Below are 18,366 nucleotides of genomic sequence, written 5' to 3'. Positions count from 1 at the left end.
CACCCTAAGCCCATCTCAGTGCCAGCCAGAGCAGAATTCATCCAGAAAAATTCAGATTTGGAAACTAAGCAGCAGTAAGTCAGTGTTTTGTCTCTACCCGCCAGCAAATAGTTTTTTTTTTTTTTTCCTAAAACATGGGTGGTTTTATGTTGTTGCTGTTATTTTTTTTTTCTTTTTGATTTTTGCCTCAGTGTCTGGTTAGCAGAAGATTTCATCTGTTGAGGATCTCAGGAACTCTGCTTGACCTCAATTAATGCTTTGGGGACCTAAGCTAATAAGAGTTTGAGACATTACCATCACAGGAATATATATATTAGAAACATGTGCTTTGCTAAAATGGTCTTGGAACAATTTCTACATGCCTTTGTCCCCCCTTGGATCATTACTGCCATTCTTTCTGTGCTGGCATTCCAGAGCTGCTGATTCACAGACTACATCTGGTTCTGCACCGTTCTTGCCAACTCAAATCCTGATGCACTCCCTGGACACTTCGCTTCTTGCAGTCATTCTCCCTCTATCACCGACTTGTTTGTTTCAACATCCTGTGTGTATTTATAAATACATTTCTGCAGGGCCTTTCCGCATTGTATTTGATTAGACTATTTCATTTATCAGAAACGAAGTATTTTCTTTCTTTCTTTATTTCTCTCTCTTTCTGTCTTTCTTCTCAGCTTTGCAACAGAGGCTAAGAGGACAGTTGCTGATGCATGTAAGTAGGCCTGCTGACTTCAGAAATGTATGGGGTACATGAAGAAATCTGCCTAGGAAGAGTCATCAGGGCCATGATCAGGATCCATTTCGATGCTGGTGATTTAAAAAACAGAGCTTTCCAGCTCTCTACTGTGGGCAGTCACTAGGGATTTTTGAAACCTAACATTAAAGTGTTTGTAGACTGACATATACCCCAACTGTCTGATGTTGAATTGTAGCTGTGGTAATTCATTTATAATTATCAATGAATTCGAATCTTTCTGTCATGTAGTACAACTCAGACATCAAGGACAACACGTGCAATCAGATAGCAGCCGAGGTTTCTACCTCATTTATGGGTTATTAAGAGGCCGGGAACAATAGAGCAGTGACTACACCCCACTCTAAGCACGTTGGGAAGGATGCCTCTTGCTCTTCTTTAAATTCCTGTACTAAAACATATGTAAAGTTAAGTGATTTGCCATCCTATGGAGTTCATCTCTTCTCCATCAGAAGTGGTTAAGATTCCATCCTATTAAAATCAACGAAAATTTGCAAGTAGTTTCAGTGGATCTAGGATTACTTCCAATAAAAATATAACCCTTGCATTTAAACAATGCTGTTTTTTTCTCTCCAGCAAATTCCATGAGAGTTCCTCATTGGAAAAGCTGCTTAGGGCACGACTGACTTTTATAGAGAGGTTTCTCCACTGCAGTGTTTAATATGGGTAGCAGCTGTGCAGCCCTCTTCATCCATGGACCTCACAACTCTTCCAGCCTTGCCAAGGGATGCATGTGAATTTGGTCTCCATACCCCTTCAGTCTTTTTGTATTTCTGTTGAAACTTGGTTATATTGCCAAGGTGGTCACACATTTGGTGATAAAGGCACGGTGCACTGAGAACAGGATGGGCGACCTCCTGAGCCGTTTCATTAGGAAACTGCTCGTTTGTACAATGCTTTCAGTGGCTGGCAAGGTCTGAGTGCTGGCTGTTTTCCTAAAGCCAAAACCAGCAGTCTTTCAAGAGCCCCTTCTGTAAACCGGCACAGAAACCCACCTTTACTGACTTATAACAGGAGTCATTTTATATTTTGAATGGATGGATATGGGCTAGACACTGGCTATAGTGGTCATTATCAGTAGCACAAATAAGCAACAGATCGAGGATCAAAAGGGTCCTGGGCTTCTTCAATATAAATGTTATCAGCTGCCCACAGTTTGCAGCAAGCTTTGCAACACCAGTTGCTTTATTTATTTTTTCTTTTCTCCAAACCGCAATTCTTTTTTGACAGATATGTTAGAATTTTCACTTTTAGGATTTTTCACTTTCAGGAATTTTCTTGCTAGCAAGCATGTCTCAAGTCTTTGAAAAAATGCAGTACACTTTACTGTCTCAGGGCCAAAGGACACCGTCTGTGGTTGTTTTTTTTTTAAAATTTATTTTCAGCCTGTCACGGCTTTTTTCATTGCTTGAATTCACAATCTAAGAACCGAACTGATGGAAATAAATGGTAAGATCTGTTCTTCAAATGCAAGCTGTTTAATGCAAGTAAAATAAATTAACTAAAGCAAGAAGTGGATTTAAAGATCCCTGGTCCAGTGCCTATAAGCTTTACATCTGTATGGTGTCCTGCCTCCTTTCTTTGCTTTTCTCTCCCCTGAACGCCTGTCCTCAGAAGCTTGAAAGCACCAAAGCTGGATTTCTAGTGGGTCCTAGCCAGCTGGTCTGAAGTTATCTCGGAAATATGCACTGCACGGCAGGCAGGCCCTGCAGCGGCTGAGTTTCTCAAGAAGCCCTTCCTTATGTACAGGAGGGAGTAGGGGCTGAGCGCAGGCTTTCTTCTTCCTTCTAGACAGTGTCCCAGGTCAGGATGCTACAGGAAACAATATGATTTCCATTGCGGGCATCTCTTTGTGAAATTCATCCTGAATGTTTCCAATCTGAATTATTTAAAGCAATAGTGGCATTACAGCCAAAAATAATGTCTCTATCAGCAGATAGAGCTGAGCTGAGATCACAGAAATCCCATTTGTCATATCCTGAATAAAAGCCTTCATGCTGAAAACAAAAAATAGTACACGAGATACTTCTTCAGTGCTGAAAACAGCCTAGTTTAGTGCTGGCTATAACTGGCAAGACAGCTGTGCTTTCTGAACAAATACTGGGTTACAGAGTTCAGTGCAGCTACTCCATGCAGTAGCTTCTCTATTGGAAGTGTCATGATATCCATGGTGTCTACACGGGGAAGGATAACTCATGAAGACCTGCCACACAGCCCTGTTGACCAATTCTTTTCTTTCTGTGGAGTAATCGCTACAACCAAACGATGGAGCTCTGTTGCCGACCAACATAAAGTCAATCTTCTGGCAGAAGGCCAGTTCCAATTCACGTCTGAGTTGTGTTCTGAATATTTTTTTCTCATAATCTTTGTGCTTTTCTGGATAGAATTCACTTTTCTGTACTCCCACTGAAGTCTTCTCAAGCCTGGGTCTGGTCAAACAGCCATGCTTACAGTGAATTACTAGAAATTTGTACCAGGAAACGGAGCTGGTAGGACAAAGAACAGCAAAATGAACCCAAAATGCCTAGTGAAAAGAGGCATAAAAACCAAACTAAGTAAGAGAGAGAAGGCTTCTGGGTGCCAAACATGCCATCACTGGAAATCTTCTAATAGTTACGGTATTGGCATTTTGAAGATACTTGGGGAAAAAGTCAATAAATGGAGCTAGATACCAAGTCACTGTAAGAATATATAGTAAGAGCCATGTGAGAAAGGCCACTAAGTCCAGTGGCATGGATGTAATTCACTCCCAGGCACTGTGCCAAATCAAGGCCTAATCTCTGCCGAAGTATTTTTGGGCCTGGTCTCTGTGGTTGTTGATGAATCTGTCTTTTTCCATCTTACTGTAACAGGGTGCTTAGCCACAGCGGACACATGAAACTGAACAAGCAATTTATTTCAGGGAATGGGCTTAATGTTCCTGACAAGATGGAAAGTTACCAGCTGGGTTATCTTCTGCATCTAGTCCAAGTCAAATGTTTTTATGATAATGTCTATTAGACCGAGCATAACCGAAAGGTAGATTTTCCCAATATCCATAAAACTCTGTAGCAATTAAGAAAAAGGCCATATATTATGTCTTATATTGTAGTCTGTATCTAATAAGGGACAAAGCCTTGGCAGCTTTCTACACACTGGTGACTGCAATTTTAATGTTGTTTTCATAGCAATAATCTCATCCTTGAAGGCCGTTTGTTCAGCTGGTCTGGCAGAGCTGGGTATGTTATAGGAAAGACAGATTATGGGATGTCTTCCTGAAGGGCTAAAAGTAGAAGTCTTGCTAGAAAAGGTAGGATGGGAAGACATTCAGCACCTCCAACCAAACTGCTCTTGCTGCTGAGGAATGACTCTGTGCACAACATTTTGAAACATCCATCCGATTTCTTGCAGAATGATCTACACCGGGATTATCGCTGGCAGCAGTGTAAGGTGCCCAAGTGTTAACAAGATTTCTTCTGCTCTCTTAACAAATTCAGAGCGAAGTGTCATATGCAAAGAGGGTCCTAGTCCTGGTTAGATTATTTTGTTTTCTGGAACTTCAATATTAGGTAGAGTTTTTGAGCATGTAATTTTGCTTGTGGCTTAGTCCTGTTGCATGCCTCTTTGTGTAGGTCTCTTCTGAGAACGTAACATCTTCTCTAGGGGAATTCCATAGAATAATGCCTTATCGCTCTGATTCACAGGGAGCGAAAAAAAAGTATTACATCTCTGACAAATCATCTTTATCGACACTTGACTTACTCTGTAGGAAGCTTTTTTGATGTCATCAGCAAGGAGGTATTTACACAGCTGGATTCAGTCTGTATGACCCATCTTTGTGGTGGCATTACTAATGTAAAACAATCTTTTCCTAGACCTGCTTGATGCAAAGGTGCAGGCTTCCTTTATTACCATTAAATGTGAGGTGGAAAACCAAAATGCAGATTCCCATTGAAAGGAAACTTTTACTACAGCAGAGCTGCGATGATACATCCTGTGTTAGTTCTGTTGAAAACCTAATCTTCAGTGCAGAGCTTTGAAGAACATTTTTATTTTTTATTTTTTTTCAGGACTGAGATTGTATCATGTACGAAGCCATTTACCTCCTTCATGTGTCTGCTTACAAAGGTCTAAATTAATTGCAGTTGTGGTGATTGGTTTTGTGATAATGATGATCAATGTCAGGGCCTGGCTTGGGACCAGCTGTGCACTTTTGTGTTACCAAACAGCTAAAAGATGTCCTTTGTTAAGCTCTGGCCTGTGCTGGAAGCAGACAAATGACCTCAAGGCAAGTCTCTGTGCCCTATTGCAATGCATTTGTGCCTTCAGAAGTCTTTGGACCAGACACCTTAACTATATTAATTTTGTCTATGTCAAAAGAAACAGAAAGGTCAAGCAGAAGGGCAATAGGCAGCCTGGAACAATTGACAAAGCGAGAGGAGCAGCAGGGGAAAAAAAAATGTTGATGCTTGGTGAGCAGCATGGGACGGCAGCTCTATGAACCATGCACCAGGAGAGAAACAAAGACGAACAGTTTGATACACCAGATATAAAAACGCATGAAAGTGGGTTTGGCTGATGACAGCTGATTGCTGTCACCAGCCAGTCAGGCACTGCTCCAAAGCACGAAGCGCGGGCTGACAAAGCGCTTATCCCAGCTGCTTGCCAAGGCTGTGCTCCAGCAGGAAGAGCGTTGGCGCCAAGGAAGCTGCAACGGAGGCTGTTTATTTTCGTTTGCAAGGTTTGTTCAGTGTTTACCCACAGCCATCTCCACATCCTGGGGCAATCTTCTCCTCCTAGCCTCTCCCCACAACCCAGGAACAGTGGCACAAGCCTTCTGCAGAAGGGACTCGGAATTATTTTGAGTTTGCCAGCCGTGCCCCTGAGGGGCAGCGGTTAATGCTAGTGCTTACCCACGCAGACACGCAGAAGTGTGTGCTGGTGCAGTGGTTAGCACAGGCATTATGGCTATGGTAATGCTAACCCACACGAATATGCAGAGGTATTTGCTGGCATACTAGCCCCCGCCTGCTAACTCATACAAATCAGGAGGCTGGTTATGGAAATGAAGACTGGAATATATGGTTTCCTGATGGACACGCTTTAATGCCTTTCCTAAGCCTTAGCATATGCTTTATTTTTCAAGATACAAATTATACTGATTATCTCTAGAGCACAAGCGAAATATTAAATCAAAGAACACTTAGGAAGTTTTTCTTCTGAAATTTTTCATGTTAACCATATTGCCCAGAAAATAATAAAACGCTCTGCTGATTCCAGCTCCATGGCATCTCCTATGCTAAAGCAACAGCTATTCCTATAGTAAAGATCGAAAAGTTTTAAAGCTTTAAATCAGGCAATTTTTGAAGCTGAAACTTATGCCTGCTGTACTGATGCTATCAGCGTACCACAAGCTAAATACTCTAAAGAAGAAAATAAGCTTTGAACTCACAAGAGATGCCAAACTTCAGATTTACCTATGCCATATTATCTCTAGTCTGATTTTTATGTGGCTGTTTTACTTTAGTATACACATACTTTAAGAAATAGAATTATCACACAGAGACATGCAAATAAAAGAGAATGCAGACTTCCAAGCCTTATGAAATACGCATCTCTAAAACTAATATTACCCCTAAGATGATGCCATCTTTATGCTTAGAAAATATGACTAAACATGAAAGAGCATTTGTTTAGATGATTTGGTCACATTTTATCCATCACCTCAATGATATAAACAAAGATTAAAACAGTTGTTTCTTTTTCTTTTCTTTTTTTTTTCAAATTAAATTCTTTGATGATAAAAACTGAGTTTATCCCAGAAACTTAATGCAATAGAAGACCAGTTTTGAAAACATGATTTCTAACACAGTCTCAAGAAGCTGGACCATAATACCTCATGTTCCAGTGCTTGGTAGTATGGTTGTTGGTGTCTGCAGAGAGCAGTAGCCTAGTGCAACAAGTTTCTCTACTGTCGATGTGGATGAAGGAAAGAAAGCCATGATCCTGGTCCATTTGTGTACGTGACGTCAAAGCCATGATCCTGGTCCATTTGCGTACGTGACATCAAAGCCATGATCCTGGTCCACTTGTGTACGTGACATCAAAGCCACGATCCCGGTCCATTTGTGTACGTGACATCATCTCAGTCATATGGAGAGGAAACATTTTCTTGGGCACCAAATTTTGGTCTGACCTATGGACCTTGTGCTCATGCCCTGCACGGTACTGATTTTATGTAAGAACAGTTGTTCTCTTCCACTGCATCAGTCAGGGGCAGACCGATAAGATTTTAGATACTATATTCAGTGAAACTTGCCTTAAAATCTTACCAAAATTATTTACAGCCAGTGTTTTCAAATATAGGCTTCTCAGATAGATAGGAGCTAGCTCTCACGCACTAAATTCCAGTAAAAACCACATTGCTGAAAGCAGCATGAGAAGTAGTTTCAGTACTAGTGACTGAAGTTGTTTTGATCCAGTAACGGAGAAATCCTCCTCTTTGACTCCAGGAAGCCTTTGATTTCTCTGCACCTGCTACAGCCTGAAACACCACCGTGGGTCCCTGCACTACCCTGAGCTGATCCTTCCCTTTCTGGTGGTACTACAGCTGTTCCCGTCTCAGCTAGGAGTTACCTCCTGAGGCTTCGTGAACGTATTATTTCCTAAGACAGTACATCTTGTAAGGACATGAAAGGAGAAAGAAGGGAAAATGAGTTTTTCAGTGCACTTTTTTTGGTCATCCACTGAAGAGACCTACTCAGCTTGCCCTTAAATGAAAATGCCGTAAAGTCAGTATTTTTTGCATGTTTTACTCAGATGCTTGTCACAGAGGTAGTCTTCATCCAAACAAAGCATATTTGTTGTTAGAATAGCTGAGAAATTTTATGATCATTAGGATTGTAAACTTAAAAGAAATATCTAAGCCTGTATGGAAACTTCTAGTTTTTGAGCTGACTCAATTTCACTGAATTAATTTGATCATTTTATAGAGTAAGTGCAATATCTGTCCCTCTAAGCTTAAAATACTAAACATTGGCTTCCTAATTTGACAATTAAAATATATTTTGTTTTCCAAAGGCTTTTTAACTTGCTTTTTACTTCTGCAATCATAGGAATGAGTTTTGGAAGTCATCTGTTCAAAGCTACAGGCTCAGCTGAATAAAAAGCTGAATTTATGTCCTATTCTTTAATGAACCTTCACATTAGCTACAAGGACATGAGCTTCTAGTCCACAATTTCATTAGCAGACTGTACCTGCTGTAATGGATGGACTAATTTGCTTTTCCTGATATTCTTTTTTTCGTGCTCGGTGCTGAGACCAATTATTCAGCTGTGATTCAAGCACAACACAGTAAGAGACAAGGCCAAATTAAAAGCAGTGATGGAGCAACTTCAGGACTAAGAACATTTAGAATTACAGGGGACTAGAAGACTATGACAGCTAAATGTGTAAAGTAAGCTTAGGATTTTATTTATTTTATTTTTTTCAAAATAGGCAGCAAGTATTAGTACGAATTATAAGAAGATATAAATGTGCAAATAAAGGAACAAAGAATAGCCCAAATTTAAACATGTTTAAATTACTATTGTAATTTAATGTATTTTACAAGTCACATTCAGATGTTCCATGGTCCATGTTGAGAAACACTGGTTGGAGCAGTGTCTAACTTGAGATTTCAGATCACCTCTGGAGGAATCTGTCCTTCTCTACTGGCCATAGAGACTTCCTAGGTTCAAGTTAGCCTTTGAAATACTGACCTGTCAACACATCCAAACCATTTGTTTTAAATTACTTAAATCATAGCAAAAGGAAGAATGTGGCAAATGTGATGACAGAATCCAGTTCCCCAAAGTGGTATTTGATTGCCTTGGTCACAAAAACATCCCATCTCATCCCCTGGCTGCCTTGTTCACTGCACATCTTCCGTTTTTGGACACAAATAACTACAGCAGTTTCCTTTGCTTTTCAGGCTGGGACAAGGACCTCAGTAGCTGTTCTGGGTGCCCTGGCTGAAGTGAATGTGCTGAGCTGTAATAATGTGTTTAGAAACTGTGCTCCATGACAGATGAGGCCATGAGGAACATTACTCCAAATCACTGAAGTTGCAGGGAACCTAACAGAGATCACATATTTGGAAGCGTTGAGTAGGATTAAAATACAACAGGCTCATATCAAGCTGCAATAGCTCATATGCTACAACTGCCCTAGATGTGTTTAAATGACCAGGGTGAAATTTTCAACTGGGAATAATTCAGTCTCCCATTTATCATGAGAATGAGAAAAGAAATCCGTTTGAGACCATTAGTATTTACATATTTGATTGCACATGCAAATTAGATGCTTAGACATATAAAGAGCCTAATTTGCTTTGATAGATTACTGCATATTATTAACTGGATCTAGAATTTGAAAACCTGGCCCTAATTTGACATAATTGCTGAAATCTCATGCATACCAAATCTGATCAGGTACTCTTTGCATCTCTGTGGTGTTCCCTAAATCTTATAGACATGTTTTCTTCAGTAGATGTGGGAAGCTAATCCAAGGAAGAATTATTGACCAGAAGGGTTATAGAACTTCTAGTCCACTAGGTTCAGCCTAGGTCATGTAAATGTCTAAAGGGACTTGAAGACGCTTCAGAAACTCATGCGGAGTGCACTGTGAATTCAGTAGAAGTCATGTAGCAACAGATACTGACGTTTTTTCTTTTTTTCTTTTTCTTGAAAGGCTTTTGCTAAATATGGATTAAAAGGTGAATTACGTCTGCTACATGTATCTGAAGATAATCCACAGGGTAATCCCTCATGGCATGCAAAGAAACGCACTAAACCCATAGGCAGAGAGTCCTAGGCACTGCTCTGTGGAACACTTCTCTGCTCCGTGCAGGAGCCTGTGGTACTGCCAGAGGGCTGAAAGCTTGCCTTGGCTCCCTTTCTTAAATCCTCACGTGGATGGTGGGTATCTACCAGGGAGGGAGGGAAGGAGTACGACATTAGGAGACTGGAAGCTAGCTATTACTGTAGATCCGAATGTGGTTTAAAAGATGAACGCAGAAAAGTTTAAGAGTTGGAAATTGGTCATTTTTGCTAATCTCTTCATATTATTCTGCATATGTGAGCTATACTTCGTAGCAGCTTTGAGAGAAGAATGAAAATGACTCTTCAGAAAATGGTTGGAAATAAGACAGAAAATAATGGGAATCTGTGAAATGAGGCAGTGCAGGAGGGTAGCAGCGACAGGCACCTCTGAGGCTGAAAAAGTGGATCACAATGGAAACATCACTCTCTGTGTCATTCTGCCATTAGATGTACCAAAGAATTTTTGTTAAAGTCAGTGCTTGATATTCGTGTCTGGGAATCAATTTGACCTCAAGTTCTTTCTTTTTGTTGTTCTGCCAGTCGTTAAAAGTACACCTTGTGCTACCAGAACCGTGGTTACCCGTGGCACGCTTCAGGCACTTTTCTCATTGGCCTGTCTTGCCTTGAATAGTGTGAATTAGCTTGTGGCCAGAGCTCTTATCCCATTAATTTGTGTCATTAGCCCCTTTGTTATACAGCTAGGAAAGCAAGGCAGGATAACCGAGGTATCAGAATTAGCGTGAGTAAAACAAGGGAAGCTTTAAAAAAGGAATTCTGCACCACCAAAGTTGTGTCCCGTAGGTTTTCCTGTGGCTAGTACTTGTGTTGTTGACAGGTAGAGGTACAATTCACGATTTCTAAAGGAGGAAATTAATACAAGCTATACGTTGTTTGTCATCTGGCATTGCTGAAAACTTTACAGATGTAAAGATGTTGACCTAGAATGGTGACCAAACTCTGTGAAATGGGAGAGTAACAGTCCCAAAATAGATTTTACTTGAATGCTTATGTAGTTATCCAGACTTCTTCTTTTGTTTCCTATTTTGTGCTTCCTATTTTGTTAGAATTTTGACTCTTAAATCTTTCTTTCGGTTGCTATTTGTGTTCCTTTTATTTATGTGTTATGAGAAGTGATTTAATTTCCTGGAAGCAGCAGGCTTAGGCCTTTGAATGATGACTAAGCTAGCTGGGAGGTGAATGTAAACATTTCTATACCACTAACAGCTCCTGCTTCCAGAGGCATCACTAAACACTGGAATACCAAATTAGCAATTACAAACCTGCTAATCACAAAGGTGGCATTCACAAAGGCTTTCTTTAGCCCAGCCAAGTTAGTCTCCTTGTGCAGCCTCTACTGTCAGGAGGAAATTTCTATAATGCAATTCGGAGCAAAAACCTAAGATTTAAACCTAAGATGTAAGTGCTGATAATGACTCTGTAGAGTAAATTTGGCCATAGAGGGGTCTCAAGAGGCAGCTTCCCTAGGCTGCAGGTGTCCTTGTATTCTACCCCAGGATATATATTTTTTCCTATTTAAGAAAACGAATTCCACTAAATCAAAACAAATACCACTCATGAAAAGGACAAAATGAACAAAAGGAGAAAGCTGCTGATCTCATGCTTCCCTGCAGAGAAAATGAGGAAAGGGTGGAGAATCGCCTAGACACTTTCTGATTATCCTGTGAGATAGGATGGGAACAATGAGGTGGCTGGTGTGAGCCTGACCAGAGCACTTTCATTTTGGCACTTCAACAAATGCTGGCAGCATTTTCTTTTTTAATGTCAACATTATGTGCACAACTTCAAGGTAAGCCTTCCAAGTCACTCAAGTTAATTGATACATTAGAAATGCTGAACTGGAACACCATGTCCTGGATGATACTTAAAAATATTGCAAAAATATATGTTGCCTTGGAGGAAGGACTAGAAGAGTCCAAATGCATTACAAAAGTGTTGGCCAGAAATGGGTGGATTCACTGCAGCCATTTCCTTTAACGCGTGCCTCGGATTGACTGAAGAACTGCAAGATTATGTCCTCTGCTGTAGTTCTGGTGCATAAATGCTGTCTTTCCTCCCACGTTGGATCTACCTTCGTCTCATATGGAACTGTCCATTTGCTGACTGGATGTATATTTTTATACAGAAGAAGAGAGTGCTTTTTGCTCTGAACCTAGAGCTAGCTATGCAATATAACCTCAAGGTTTCAGAGCTGAGGGTTTTGATTTCGGTGTAGGAGGTTGTTAGTGCGGAGACAGGCTGTTCCGATCAGCTGGAGCAAAGAAATGTTACGCTGTCGCTCTTGGGATGTATCATCCATATGTGTACTCATGCTGCAGGTGAACATCCACCTGTGATGCAGATAGCAGAAACTCTCAGCTCACATCATCTTCCACCTTGTAGGTGTACTCAGCCCTTGCCCTTTTCATGGCCGTCTGGGGTGGAGTGATGCCTGAGCGATGCCCCCAGCTCTCAGCCAGCACCCGCAGGAGGCCCACTGAGGAGCAGAGCATGGGTAGTGATTGTTCAGACACCACAGAATTTCAAGTGCATAAATAAAAAGCCAGGAGGAGTGTCTTAGGGGAGCCAGCCTGGCCTCCAGCTGCCACTCAGAACAGCCCAGTTCTGCTGCTGTGGCATCTGTCAGTCTGGTGGAGACTGTCCTCCTAGTCCCAGAGTGTGTCATGGGACAAAATGCCCTGGTCAGTCAACCAAATCAAGCAGCTCAAAGAAGGGCGACTACTAATAACTTTTGTTTGTTTCTTTTTGTTTGGTTGGTTTCGTTCTATAAGATACTGTCTGTCTAAACCATCTGGATTGCTGTGCTGTTTTCTCTGATCTCCGAGATTTCCAGGTCCTACAAGAGTCTAGAGAGGCCCATCGAGCTCCCAAGACCCTGACTGTCCAGAACTGGCACCTTCAAACCTTAAAATGGTCTGCTCTACATCTCTGCGGGGGCATTGCAGCAGTTTATCCAATCCAAAGCAGACAACGTGCACTGTTACAGGCAGGTAGGAAAGACTTGTAAGACCTGCCATAACTATTTTTATAGTCACTTCCCGTGCACAGTGGTGACTGGGTGTAACTGTAAATAAGGCTTGGTTTCATCTCGAGTTCAACGTGGCAAGGTTTCCCTGTTGCTTAGGCAGCGACTGGCCTTGCATAGCAGTGTGCTGAGACACAGAAGAATGACAGCTGCCAAGGGCAGCCGAGGGTTTTGTGTTCTCAGGAGGGTAGCTGCAGTTAAAGTGTTTTCCATCTCACTCCTGTGCTACTTTTACAGTGTAATTTCCTCTTGAAAATCAAAACTACTTCATTACAGTGTACCCATACATTCAAATCAATAAGATCTTAAGTTTAGTGCTTGAAACCTGGAGCACTTTCTATGCTTCAGCATTAGTTTCTAGGTTTAACATCAGTTAATTTTCTCATGTGAGCAATACCACTGCATTCATTTTACCCAAAATCTGGCAGAGGTAAGGAAATAATCCAGCACAATTAAGGGAACTCTTGGGATGCCTTCTGCTGATGCTCAGAAGACCCTGGCTCCCATTCATTTGCTTCATTCCAGGTTTTCATTTTATGCAGCTGTATGTTCTGCATGTATCATTCACAAAATTAAGACATGGTGCAGCCATGGTGACAGTTACCTGTTTTGTTTTTAGACAACACAGCTAGATGTAGCAACCCCAGTGGATCTACAGGGAAGGGCACAGGCCGCAAGAGAGAAGCATTCAGCAGAACCCCTGGAAGCACTTCTTTGTGCACATCCTTCAGAGGGTAACTGTGCTGCCTTGAACTCTGCGAGCAGTGACATTCCAACGTGATGCTGTTTGATTTGATTTGATGTGATTTGAAGAGTAATCTTTTGGGGAAAACGTTTCCTGGTGGAACACCAAGCCCTGCTGGCAGAGGAGATGCTGCTCCTTGTGGAGGATGATCGTGTGGTCAGCTGATGGAGGACCAGCTCCTCTGCTGTAGGGGCCGTCCCTTCAGCAGGTTCTGTGTGGCCTCCCAGTTGGGTACGGGGCTGGAATCCCCTGCCACCCAGCAAACGGAGTGGCAGTGGCAGCTCCTGTTGAGCTTTGGACTTAGAGAACTGTAATCTAGCAAGGCCCGCTGCTCCTCAGAAGTTGTATCTTGTCTCCATGACCAACAGGAGCACCCAGGCCAAGGCCAGGGAATCTCCGGGCCTTAAACAGGTCAGCTCTTGCTTCTGAAGGCTGTTCATGGTTTCAGTTCTTAGTGAAGTCAAACATAGAGAAATCCCTTCCCCAAACAGCGATGTGATTGTGTTCCTTTGACAAGTAGCTGCTCTTGCACAACTCTGTTCCTGCTGACCACGGACCAGGACCACCTTCCTCCCCCTGTGCTAATAGAAATGGCATTTTGAGCACAGGGAAACCCTTAAGCTGCAAAGAATTCTCTGAGATGGAGCTAAATAAGAAGTAATGATATCAGCAAATGTGTATTTGTATTCTGTGCTGGCCTCAAACCTTATTTAACTTTTAACCAGCTTCATTATAAGAGTGCTTGTATTCAAGATCAACCTCACAAACACAACAGGAACCCATCAAAAGGTCTTAAGAGCTCCAATTTCTGAGTAAATATGTGCTAAAGAAGCTGGTTTCAAGAGTGTTGTTTTCAAAGTAATTAATTTTTAACCTTTACTCAACCTAAAAGATGGCTTATTTTTCAGAAGTTTATATTAGTTTTTAAAGACATGTAATATACGTGGCAAACTCTATCTATGATGTTAATGTAGGCAACACCCTGGTATAATTTCCTTTTATTTTTATGGTATAGCTTATGCACAATATTTATGTGACACAAGATAATGTCATACTATATTAGCTGTATAAGGAATGTTTGCAGAAAATGAAATCAATAGTTTTGATTGCTAGAGCTCGGCTCCAGGCTTACGTGAGTTAATTGTAATTAGAGAATACTAACTTGTCCATGAAGCGTCTTGGATTCCCCAGCCACTCCTGAGGATGTGTTCAGGCCTTAACTGATGTTAGCACACGACTGGAATAGTGCTTTTTGGAAGTAATCAGTGGCTGCACTAGAGCCCATTCAGAATGAAATCCTGTTCTGTTTTACGTCAGTATGCTGAGAAACAGTATTGCTGCTGATCTCACAAAAAAAAGAATTTAAGGAAGCTCAGTAGGGAATGATGTTTTACTCCAAATCCTGTCAGTAGATCCTAAGGCTGGGAGGGATCACAAAATCACAAGCAGTACAGGCCGGCAGGGACCTCTGGAGGCCTGACTCCCCCTGCTCAGGCAGGGCCACCCAGAGCAGGCTGCCCAGGACCACGTCCCGGTGGCTTTTGAGTATTTCCAGGGATGGAGACTGCAACCTCTCTGGGCAGCCTGTGCCAGGGCTAGGTCACCCTAATGCTGAAAAAGTATTTCCTGATCTTCAGACACACCTCCTGCAACACCATCGCCTCCTGTCCTGTCACTGGGCACCATGTTCTGCCGCACTGCATGTGCCACAGGGCTGCCTTTCAACCTGCTTTAAGGTTTCCTTTTGAGGAACAGCCAGTCCTGATTTAAGCATTTCTAGGGATCACAGACCCCCAGGCTTCTGGTAATTCTAAGCACGAATGAGCATACCTGGTAAATTACACAGGTGTCTGGTAGCTTGAGGGGCTTCCTCTTAACCCTGCTGCTAGTTCTTGTAGGCACTTGGAGATTGTGCTCAGGCCTGCACAGCACGTGGAGTGAACCAGGCTGAGCTCACAACTCCCTCAGACTTGTTTCTCTCTCGGATGTTCTCTGAACCCTTCGCAGTACAGCGCCACTCCGTGCGGACGGCAGCTGCAGGACGCCGGCAGCAGCCAAACCAGCGCCAGGCCCTGCTGCAGGGCCTTCACAGCCGCCTGTGAAAGAAACCCATTAAAGCTCCTACACACGTGAATAAACTCACAGGAAACAAGTGCAGGTCCTCATTGTAGCACATCTCCCATCCCTGCGGACGTAAGCCAGGCCATTTTGCAGTGTCAAACACCTCACACCCCCCGAGCACACCGCTGCTTCTGACACAGGAGCCTGCTGCTGGGGCTTGGCAGGAATCCCTGACGGTGTGCTGGGACTGTATGGGGTGAAATCCTTCTAAAAATTGGTTTGTGGTGGACTGTTTGCTCACAACTGTCTTTCCGGACACCCACATATAGACACCCACCCTAGCTTTCCTGCTAGGTCTTCTGACTTTACTTGCCATGGGTTATTTCAGCTCTCCAAACTGTAGAACCTGTACACAAGCTTAGATTATGAACTAAACTGAAGACGAGAGCGTGGTCTCTTTTAGAAATAATCTGTATTCAACAAAAAAGCAACAGGCAGGAGAGAAAACGCAAAGTTTCCCATTTTACTTGGTGATGCCTTAGCAGAAGGGCAGGGAGGTGAGATGGGAGAAGGCCTGATCCGGCCGTCGTGGCTGCTCTGATGGATGCCAGCAGTCAGCTTACAATGGAGAGGCACGAGTTTAGGAACAAGTTTAGGAACATTTCGGGTCAAGTCTGTACTGGGGACAGCTTCTGTTGGGCTAATTCATGATTCCAACTTAGTTAAGATATGAGCAGCCGCAGAAAAGCTATACATAGACTTCTAATAACACATGCATCTTGCACTTATGCTAGATTATTTAGGACATGCTTTTAAAAAAAATATATATATATTTATATAATCATCTTGCAGCAAGATTGGAGACTGCTTGTCTGTTGCCACAAGCAGGAATTCATAGGGCCTGTTATCCATGCTTGGGATGGATGAATTCTGTATACAAACACTTGAACATGCTTACATTACAATCCAGAAAAGAATTATAAAACTAGTTCTAAGCCAGTAAAGTAGTGCTTTGATAGTTTAATCAAATTTTTATGATTTTTAGCTTCTTCCCAACTTGCCCATTGCTACCATTTCCTAAACAGCAGTTCCAGCCACTGCCTAGATTCAGGTAAACGCAGTTTATACAGTGGAATGGAAACTGCTCTCTTTGTGTCCCTGACCGTGGGACTTCCCCGACCAGCTCCAACATGAGAAGTCTCTCTCTCCCCTTGGAGAGCAGGTACTGACTTCTTTCAGCATATTCAGGGGGTGATTCTTCCAGGAGATGTGCTGAAGTGTGACGGGAGGCTATAAACGCTCTAACAGAATTTAGGATGTGGGTGGCGTTTCTGTTGCATAAGCAGATGATGACATGAGGACATGGAGCACTTACCCCAAAACAAGGAAGAACAGTTAATGCTCAAATATATTATCTTTTTTTTTTTTTTTAATTGAAAAAATAGCCCCAGTTATACTCGAGAATTGCAGCTAAGTTTCTAGCGCTGCTCCAGAAATCTCAGCCAGGAGCTAGAATTTGGTTTTGCTGCTGCTGTTTTAGACTGCCACCTAACGGTGATGGCTAAGCTCACTGCTCAAGTTGCCCAGCTTCCTGCTCTGTCTCTGTGGCTGCTGCATAATGAGCACCTCAGCAGCCACAGAGTTCAAAATGCCAAGGACTAGCATCAGTACATAGCTCTCTGCAAGCAAACCTTCCTTTCTCAGTGATCCTTCTGAACAACTCTTGTTCCAGCTGTACCTCACCAACACACTAACTTGCTGAGCTGCTCTAGCTTTGTTTCCACTGCACTTCCAACACATGGGCTATTTTTTAATTCATTTTTACAGAATTGGACTGCATGACCTGGATCAGTCCTAACAGGTCTAGCTCACTAATTGCTTGGGACACCTTTATCCTAGAGCGTTATTCTTGGAGATTACTGAAGCTTACTCCTCACTTTAAAATAGCTGCTCACTTTGCTTTATGAACTGCTAATCTAAACAGAACAATCAACGGCGGGTTTGTTTCTGGTTCTTTCCTCCTTCTGAGACAGATCAGTACAGACTGTGCTCCTTCGCTCAGTCCTGGCTTTCTCCTGTTACTGGTGGGGAAATAACTTCTCATAAATTACTTACCTAACAGATTGTAATTCTCTCTTTCTTCCCCAGTGGATTTTTTATTTACATCTTGGGAACCTTTGGAATAAAGTCAGTGTTTTGACTCCCTTCTCTAATAAAAAATAATAAAAGCAAACAAAAAAGAACCACCACCACCAACAAAAAAGCCAATAGATTTGTTTATCCTATTCCTTGCACACTGACTTCCCAAGACACACACGTGGAAAACAAAAATAAACTTCTGACTATCCCCTAGCTGTTATATGCAAATAAATCAAAAATTTAAGTAAGAAATACTGAGTGAAAATGCAACCAGCAATATTGCAAAGTACAGTTTTAATCTGCACTGTTTTAATCAGTTTGTATAGGACTCAAGTCATTTCTTAATCAGAGGACAAGTTTGAAACATGCCATTAACCTTTCATGGCTACGCTTTTATCCCCTGCATATAAAGCATATGTGAAGTTTTAGCTATTTGAGAGCTTACACAGCTTGCTTCTATCATTACTTCTCTGAAGCACCAGGCAATTATTCAGAGTCTGCAGGTAACGGCTTGTGTTTGTCTGTACGGACTAATCCATCAGCATTAATACAAACTGTATTTTTGGAATTCACTTCTCCAGCTGTTCATTCTGCCGTTTGTTCACCTGTATCTGGCAGTAGCTCATAGCAAGACTTCAGAAAAATGCTCCCGAAATTTAGGGCAGTCCATTTAGCCATTTCAATGACAATTCCAAATGATCAATTAGCTCATTTTCATGATACAGAACTTTTGCTTCTAGCACAAAACTATGCAGCAATCCATTCTTCCCATGCTTGGAAATCTAA

The 18,366-nt window shown here is 42.1% G+C and overlaps 1 long non-coding RNA gene across 1 annotated transcript in view; it reads left to right on the top strand.

Moving 5' to 3' along the window:
* The first annotated feature begins 9,632 nt into the window (after nucleotides 1–9,632).
* Nucleotides 9,633–18,366, top strand: part of LOC308189658 — a 10,715-nt gene continuing 1,981 nt past the window's right edge. Inside the window, exons 1-2 of the long non-coding RNA XR_013946500.1 lie at nucleotides 9,633–12,600; nucleotides 13,255–18,366. The exon at nucleotides 13,255–18,366 is cut by the window's right edge and continues 1,981 nt beyond it. This is a non-coding gene — a long non-coding RNA (uncharacterized lncRNA). The remainder of the gene's footprint in view (nucleotides 12,601–13,254) is intronic.

This window comes from Anser brachyrhynchus (assembly GCF_964034855.1).
Source record: "Anser brachyrhynchus genome assembly, chromosome: 2".
In the NCBI taxonomy this organism is placed as follows: Eukaryota; Metazoa; Chordata; class Aves; order Anseriformes; family Anatidae; genus Anser; species Anser brachyrhynchus.
The sequence above is the reverse complement of the archived record's forward strand: the minus strand, read 5'-3'. Positions and strand labels throughout refer to the sequence as shown.